Source organism: Zingiber officinale, chromosome 9A (assembly GCF_018446385.1).
Source record: "Zingiber officinale cultivar Zhangliang chromosome 9A, Zo_v1.1, whole genome shotgun sequence".
NCBI classification, from domain to species: domain Eukaryota; kingdom Viridiplantae; phylum Streptophyta; class Magnoliopsida; order Zingiberales; family Zingiberaceae; genus Zingiber; species Zingiber officinale.
This window is the reverse complement of record NC_056002.1, coordinates 84,052,705-84,061,247: the sequence shown is the minus strand read 5'-3', so window position 1 is coordinate 84,061,247 and position 8,543 is coordinate 84,052,705. Positions and strand designations below refer to the sequence as shown.

Genomic DNA, 8,543 nt, shown 5'->3' with positions numbered 1-8,543 from the left:
TCCTTAACCCAAAATCCGAACCCGTTAAGAAACCCTTCTCCTTATTCTCTCCACGCACGGCACAGTAGAAGTCTCCTCTCTACTCGCGTCTCCTTCTCGCGTCTGCTAGGGCACAACGCCCCTTTCTCTTCTTCTTCCTTTTCTCCGGCCGGCGGCTTCTTCTCTTCCCTTGCCGCCGGCCGGCCAGCTCTTCCCAACCTCCTCTTCTACGATCTGCTCCAAGCGGCGACGGCAGCAAACGCCGGCGGCTCCTTTGAAGCGACGACCTCAACTAGGGTTTCTATTCGGCGAGGTGTTCTTCTCCGGCAAGCATCCCTCTTCATCCCTTCCTTAGTGTAGCTTCTCCTGTGGACGGCGTTCCAAAAGCAGCGGGTTCCAACAGAGGAAGCCGGCTGTCCCTTCTTCTCCGGCGAATTTCTTCTGCTTCCATCACTGAGCAGTGTTGTGGCTTCCTGCGGACGGTGTTCCGAAGGCAGGAACTCCAACAACTTCAGTCTACAATTTCTGCAGAAGCAAGTGGCATCTCAGTGTGTCAATTTACAGTACATCACTGTTCTTTCTTAATTTTGTGTGGCTGTTGAGAGTTGTAATCAAAGGTTCTGTCATTGTGTTGCTGTCCACTGGGGCTGGTGTTCCAAATCTGGGTCTCCGTGTGACGACGGAGGTAGTCGATTGATGGTTGATCGCAGGAGAGTAGTTTGGATAGTTTAAGTTGTTGGGTTTTTCGGGCCATGAAAACCGCTTTTCGCGTCGCGGAAACCCCGAATCACCCAAAGCCGTAGATCCGTGCAAGGAAAATTTACGAAAAACTTACGAGTACGAGTTTACTATCTAGATCTACACTTAGATCTACATGTTTAGAAATTTACCCTTGTAGCGAAGCCCTTCGCGTTCCCGCTCGTCCAAACGGTGCCGGATCTCGAGAGTGTCAAAATAGACACTCCTCTAGAAGTATCCACACGAACTAATTAGGTGGAGAGAAACTAAACAAAGGTGTGCTAACACCCTTGATCAGCCACGGCAAGAAGAGGAGAGGGAGTGCGTGAGAGGAAGAAGATGCAATAATAATCACTTGAATGAAAATGAATCCATATTCATTCAAATTGTGGCCGGCCACATTTCCCAAATGTAACCCCCTCATTAATGCATTAAGTTGTCATCAAAGAGGGAATGTAACCTCCATGAGGTGGCACTCACTAGTAACTCCCATTAGGTCGCAACCATGATGATGTGGTGCATCATCATTGGTCCACATCAATGCCAACTAACCAATGAGGTGGCATAAAGTCAAGTCAAACTTGACTTTTAATCTTCCTCTCAAGTCAAGTCAAACTTGACCAAATCTCTTCCATGGTTGATCTAATCTAACCATTTGATTCAAGCCAACTTAATATAATGAATCTAATTCATTAAATTAAGTTGATTTAATGAGTCATAATCTAAATTAGACTCATTGAATACATTAATCAACTTGAGTCCAACTCAAGTTAGCCCAATTAGGATTACTCTTAATCCAATTTGATTCATCAAATGAATCTAATCTTCTTGGTTCATCATATGAACCTAATCTCCATCTAATTGTCCTAAGTGTGTGACCCTATAGGTTCTTGTAACGTTGGCAATGCCCTAAACCCATTTAGGAGCATAAGTAATGAGCGGTATCTAGTAACACATCATTACTACCCAAGTTACAAGAATGTCGAGATCCGACATCACCTTGTGACTACTAATTGTGACTCCTCACAAAATATGAAAAGTGTCCTTCTATCCTAGACATCTAGATTGGTTAATGTGAGGCATAGACCGTGTCATCCTCTGACCAATCTAAATCTTGAACTCCAAGTAGACTCACTAAATCAAATGAGTTCAATATCCTATATTGACTCATTTGGGCATGGCCATGCACTTCGTGGTCTCACTCTATCAAGAATACTGATGTCTCTCCTGTCATATAGGAGGGATAGATCCCATCTACATCACTCACATCCCTTCGCATAATTTGTTACATACCCAGTAATCGCCTTTATAGTCCACCCAGTTACGGGTGACGTTTGACGAAACCAAAGTACATAACTCCTTATGTAGGGAACCATGGTGACTTCAGGTCTAAGGACTAGTAGTCATACTAATAGCCACATGAGAAAGTATATGACACTCATATAACGATCCATGATACTTTCTCATGGCGGGTCATTCAGTATACATTCTCTAATGTATACCCATGTGTCAACTTGATATCTCCATATCCATGACTTGTGAGATCAAGTCATCGAGTTGACCTACATGCTAGTCTTATTACATTAACATTGTCCCTGAATGTTAATACTCGACTAGGAATGATTTAGAGTAGTGTTCCCTATATCATCTCACTATCGGTTCAACTAACCGATTGATATAGGTGAGAACCATCTACTCAAGGACATTATTATACTTAGTTTATTTGGCACCAATATAAGTAAGTATAATAACCAAACTAAATGCCTTTATTAATATACGAGAATATGATACAATTAGTCCATACAATCATCAAATGATTGGCTCTAGGGCTCTAACTAACATAAGTTTACTTTCCTTTAGAATGATTCATGTTCAGTTAATTTAGTTTACTTTCTTGTTCAACTTAGGTGTTCTTTTCTTATCTATGTTTTATTGTTTAGTTTTGTATTTCATTTATGCATGATTGTTAATCTTGTCTCATAGTGTGACAATGTGGTGCAAGTTTATCAATTGTGTATAACTAGGTTTTGGTTAATCGTTGTTAAGGTGTTTATCTTAATTTCTTTTATTGTATGTGAAATTGATTGTCAAGTCCGGCTAGTGTTTGGAAATATTTAAACCTAAACTATATGGTAGTTCACTCATCTAAGATTATATTTGGCAAAATATAGATTCAATAATTTTGATGTTTTCAACATTTGTTTTTGGATGTAGGTGCTGGCTTTTGAACTGCACTTGCTTGCCACAAAGCATCAGGTAATTATATAATTAGTAACCATTTGGTGATTGTTAGCATACACGATATGATGGCTTTTCTTCAGTTCAATAGACATGTTTTTACCTACTGCTCTATATTCCTATATTCCTTTTTCTGTCTATGCCATGTTTTACATTGATCTTTCAATTGGCATTTGACTCGAGATTTACCCACGCATGAAATTCTGCAGTTTGTTTATATCACTTGATTATAGAAATTTGTTGAAGAGTTGTCCCGTTTTTGTTTATTTGATCTATGAATTTGTTTGCATTTGCATTATTTTCAATTCCTGAGATGTTAAACACTTCTAGTTGCTTCCTTATACATTAAAGAATGTTTTAAAATATTCTTCAACCTAGCTCTTGATTGTTAATTTTAGTCAATTATAGTGGTAATTGTTAGATCCTTTATTTATTTTAATTAATGTCTATTTGTATATTCCATTATCTAATTAATCGATGACTTATTAATCAATGGTGCTTATTTTTGTAGATGTTTCATCTGATTCCAACACCTCAGGGAGCTTTTATGTACTCAATGACATATTCCGTCTCAACGTGCTCATTACAAAGATTCTAGGATACACTTGGAGGAATGATAGCTCGGCCTTATCATCTGGTGTGATTTTAATTAATCTTTCATTGAAATATTATAAATTTTTTAAATTTATTATTGTATTAAAATTTTAAATAAATATGAAATATATTTACAGTTGGCTATAAACGAAGATTTCTATTAGTGCATATGGAATAATATTTTCTGGATTTATTTTTATTTAAGGCATTCTTTCCTTTAATGTTCCCTTTTAGAATTTAATGTATGACTTACTCCTTAGCATCATATGGAGTGTGTGGGAACGTTTGCATTAGATTGTACCTTTTAGAATTAATGCTGCTTGATTACTGGGAAAAATAATGTTTGCATGGTTTATAATAGAAGCTTTGTATGCAGTGACATAAAATGAAAATTCTGCTTAATAAGAAATTTAAGAGCCACCATATTGTTTCAAGAGGTTACCATTTATGTTACATAGATAACGCTTTTTGCACTTCTGTTAGATGACTAGATCAAATGGTTTTATGGTTATGTAACATTTATGCAGTGCAATTAGAATCACGTGTACAGTTTAGTTTCTAATTTGTAATATATATCTTTATTCGAATAGATGTCTTCAAGAGTACTGGGAAGAATGCTGACAAACTAAAAAAATGGAGAGACTTTAACAAATTAAGGAGCACTAGGAGCTGCAGTCCCTCCTCTTCACCGGCATCTAAGTAGAAAATCTCGTGTTATATTGTTATACCTTTGTTTTAATAGTGTTATCATTTTGTTGGTTGCTTATGAAATTTCTTCAGAATGTTATAGATATTATTTTTGAATGTTAGAAAATTGTATATTAAATTTTATTTTAAAATTTAGTATTTTGAATGATTTATAATATTGGAAAATTGTGTATTAATTTTTTTTATTTTTTATCTAAAAAAGACAACGATTTTTCACCGTTGTCGTAGATGGTTTAAAACTGTTGTTGAAGACCCTGTTATTAAAGGTAGACGCTCAAAGACAACAGTTTTTCACTGTTGTAAAAATGTTGTCTTTGCCTTCAAAGACAACGGTTAAAAACTATTGTCTTTGGGCACCCCTTTTAACAACACGGCCTTTAACAACAGTTCAAAATGGGCTACGACAACGGTGAAAAATCGTTGTTGTTAGGCTTTTTTCTTGTAGTGGTATTGTTGAAGACGTGCCAATAGAGGTAGGTGGGAGCATAATTTCCATAGATTTTGTTGTGTTAGACATAAAGGAGGATCTAAAAATTCCTATCATATTAGGAAGACCATTCCTTGCTACAGCTGGAGCTATTATAGATGTTAAAAATCATAAACTTTCTTTGGTAATTGGTAAGAAACGGTTGGAATATGATCTATCTAATGCCTCTAACCATGTCTCTTCTCTTTTAAATGCTTGTAGCAGGACAAACATTTACAAACTTGAGGAATGGAATTTCCATCCTCATGGGAGGCCACCAAATGAAGAGAACAATGTGGTGGAAGATGTTGGGAGAATGTCTCCCAACAAAAATGAAAAATATGTCTGCCCTCCTAGGGCAAGAAAAAGAGAAGAATGATTAGATTTGTCGAGCTAAAGACCTTAAACAAGCGCTTCTTGGGAGGCAACCCAAGGGTTATTTTAGTTAGTGCATTTTATGTTTCTATTTTTCATTAGTTGTATTTTTACTTTGTTTTCGCTTTGATTTCAGGTTGAAATTTAACTTTCATGAGCTAGCCATGACTTCTTCATGGGCATGGAAGTGTTGGAGAAGCAAGGAAGGAGAAAAATCATCATTTGGAGCAAAATAGAGCTTGGTCGTGTGCCATACATGGCTAGGTACACTCGATAGAAAGGAAGGATGCTAGGGCCGTGTCTAAATGACACGGCTGTGTAAGGCATCCCAAGGAGAAAACATGCTCGGTCGTGTCCCAGACACGACCGTGTAAATATTCCAGTGGAGGAAATAAGCCCGGTCGTGTCCCACACACGACCGTGTGAAGATCTAGCGGAGGAATGCGCATTGGCCATGTCATCCAACACGCCCGTGAGAAGCCTCCCAAGGAGGAGAAGGAAGAGGTCGTGTCTCACACACGGTCGTGCGAGCTGAACTTACAAGGAGATAGTTGTGGCCATGCCAATTGACACGGCCGTGTGAACCAACCCGAGAGGGAGAAGGGAAAGGCCGTGTAGATCTACACAGCCCGTGTGGAGTGGGGTTGTTCAAACCGTGTACCCTATACACGGCCGGATCCAAGCCATGTCTGCCACACACCAACTTCACCTCCACACCTTTTTCTCTCCCAAACTCCTCTCTTCTTCTTCCTCTCTTCTTCACAAATGAGGTGGCATTGGTCAAGTCAAACTTGACCTTTCATCTTCCCTTCTCAAGTCAAGTCAAACTTGACCTCTTCTCTCCCATGGGTGATCAAATCTAACCATTTGATTCAAACTAATTTAATTTAATTAATCTATATCCATTGAATTAAATTGACTCAATGAATCCAAATCTAATTAGACTCATTTAACACATGAACCAAATTGAGTCCAACTCAATTAGCTTAATTAGGATTACTCTTGATCTAATTTGGTTCATCACAAGAACCTAATCCTCTTGGTTCATCATATGAACCTAATCTCCATCTAATTGCCCTTTGTGTGTGATCCTATAGGTTCTTGTAACTGTTGGTTGCTACTCGGAAAACCTAGAGGTTCCACTGTACAAAAAATTTGTACAAAGGTCTGAACCTTTTCCTAGCTACCATGTGTTCTTTTAAATTAAATTTTGGATCGCATGCGGAAGTTAACACGTTTGATCCAAAACTTAATCTATTTGTTCTTTTAGGTTTTGACTTGGATCTCCTGCGGAACTTAACACGTTCGACCCAAGTCTCCTTAAGTTATTAATTCCATTAAATATTAATTTCCATAAAAGGTTCCCAGTACTGACGTGGCGAGGCACATGGCCTTCTTGGATATGGGAGCAACCACCACCGACTAGACAAAACCTTTAATAGAAAGCTAATATTTAATTTCCTAAAATAACTTTAGGTTAACCAAAGAGAACAATCAAATCACAAGGAAAAGAAAGAAAACAAAAGAACACAACTTCGAAAAACATATTCGAAATACTAGAACGTAAGCCTCTTGTATTTGGTATTATTTCCATAAATAACTAGCATGATGCGGAAAGAAAAATTACTAGTTATACCTTGTAGAAAAACCTCTTGATCTTCTACCGTATTCCTCTTCTAACCTCGGACGTTGTGTGGGCAACGATCTTCCGAGATGAGAAACCACCAAGCACCTTCTTCTCCTCCAAGCAAGGTTCGGCCACAAAAGAAAAGCTTTACCAAGGAGAAAAATCAAAATACTAACCAAGCTCCAAGAGATACTAGCTTTCTCTCCTTCTTCTTCTTCTTCTCCGAGTAGTATCCGGCCACCACAAGAACTCCAAGGGAGAGGGAGAGGTTCGGCCACCACAAGAGGAAGAGAACGAGATGATGGCCGGCCACACCAAGGAACAAAAGAGGGAGAGGAATAATAGATGTTGTATCTTGTGAAGGCACCCTCACCCCTTCTTTTATATTCCTTGGCCTAGGTAAATTAGGAAATTTAATTACAATAAATTTTCCTTAATTTCCTTGACATGATTTAATTGAGAAAAATAAAATAATATTTCCCCAATTAAACAATGATGGCCGGCCAAATCAATAGGAAGCAAATTGGACAAGTTTCAATCAACAATTAAAACTTTCCTTATTTGTTTCCGGAAATTTTAAAAATAAAATTTCTCTTTAAAAATCTCTTCATGGTTAATAAAAGGAAATATCTATAATTTTAATTTTATTAACATGTGAATAATTTTAAAGAGAAAATAAAACATCTCTCCAATCTACAAATAAGGAAAGAGATCTAATCTCTTTCTTTAATCTTTTGTAAATCTTTTACAAGAGAGATATTTTAATTTTAATTCTCTTTTAATTAAATCTTCCACATAATAATAAACATTAAAATTAAATTTTCTTTTTAATTAATTATGGCCGGCCCTACTAGCTTGGGTTCAAGCTAGGGCCGGCCACCTTAAACCCAAGCTTAGGCCGGCCCTAGCTTGGTTCCCAAGCTAGCTTGGCCGGCCCCCTTTAGGTGGGTATAGAAGGTGGGTATATGTGGGTATAGTACTCTATAAATAAGAGGCTACGATAGGGACCGAGAGGAGGAATTGGTTTTGGTCTCCCGATAAAATTAAGCATCCCATGTTCGCCCCGAACACACAACTTAATTTTATCAATGATAATTCATTCCACTAGAGAACTATCATTGAACTACCGCACCAATCCCAAATTACATTTTTGGGCTCCTTCTTATTATGAGTGTGTTAGTCTCCCTGTGTTTAAGATATCGAATGTCCACTAATTAAGTGAGTTACTGACAACTCATTTAATTAATTTCTTAGTCCAAGAGTAGTACCACTCAACCTTATTATCATGTCGGACTATGTCCACCTGCAGGGTTTAACATGACAATCCTTATGAGCTCCTCTTGAGGACATTATCAACCTAGTATCACTAGGACACAGTTTCCTTCTATAATCAACAACACACACTATAAGTGATATCATTTCCCAACTTATCGGGCTTATTGATTCATCGAACTAAATCTCACCCATTGATAAATTAAAGAAATAAATATCAAATATATGTGCTTGTTATTATATTAGGATTAAGAGCACACACTTCCATAATAACTGAGGTCTTTGTTCCTTTATAAAGTCAGTATAAAAAGAACGACCTCAAATGGTCCTACTCAATACACTCTAAGTGTACTAGTGTAATTATATAGTTAAGATAAACTAACACCTAATTACACTACGACCTTCCAATGGTTTGTTCCTTTCCATCTTAGTCGTGAGCTACTGTTTATAATTTATAAGGAACCGATAACATGATCTTCTGTGTGTGACACCACACACCATGTTATCTACAATATAAATTAATTGAGCAACTACATTTATCATAAA

The 8,543-nt window shown here is 37.4% G+C and overlaps 1 long non-coding RNA gene across 1 annotated transcript; it reads left to right on the top strand.

The window, feature by feature from the left end:
• The first annotated feature begins 506 nt into the window (after positions 1 to 506).
• Positions 507 to 3,593, top strand: LOC122021646. The gene is made up of 3 exons (XR_006122596.1): positions 507 to 542; positions 2,932 to 2,973; positions 3,467 to 3,593. It is a non-coding gene; the product is annotated as an uncharacterized LOC122021646 (long non-coding RNA).
• Positions 3,594 to 8,543: the final 4,950 nt, after the last annotated feature.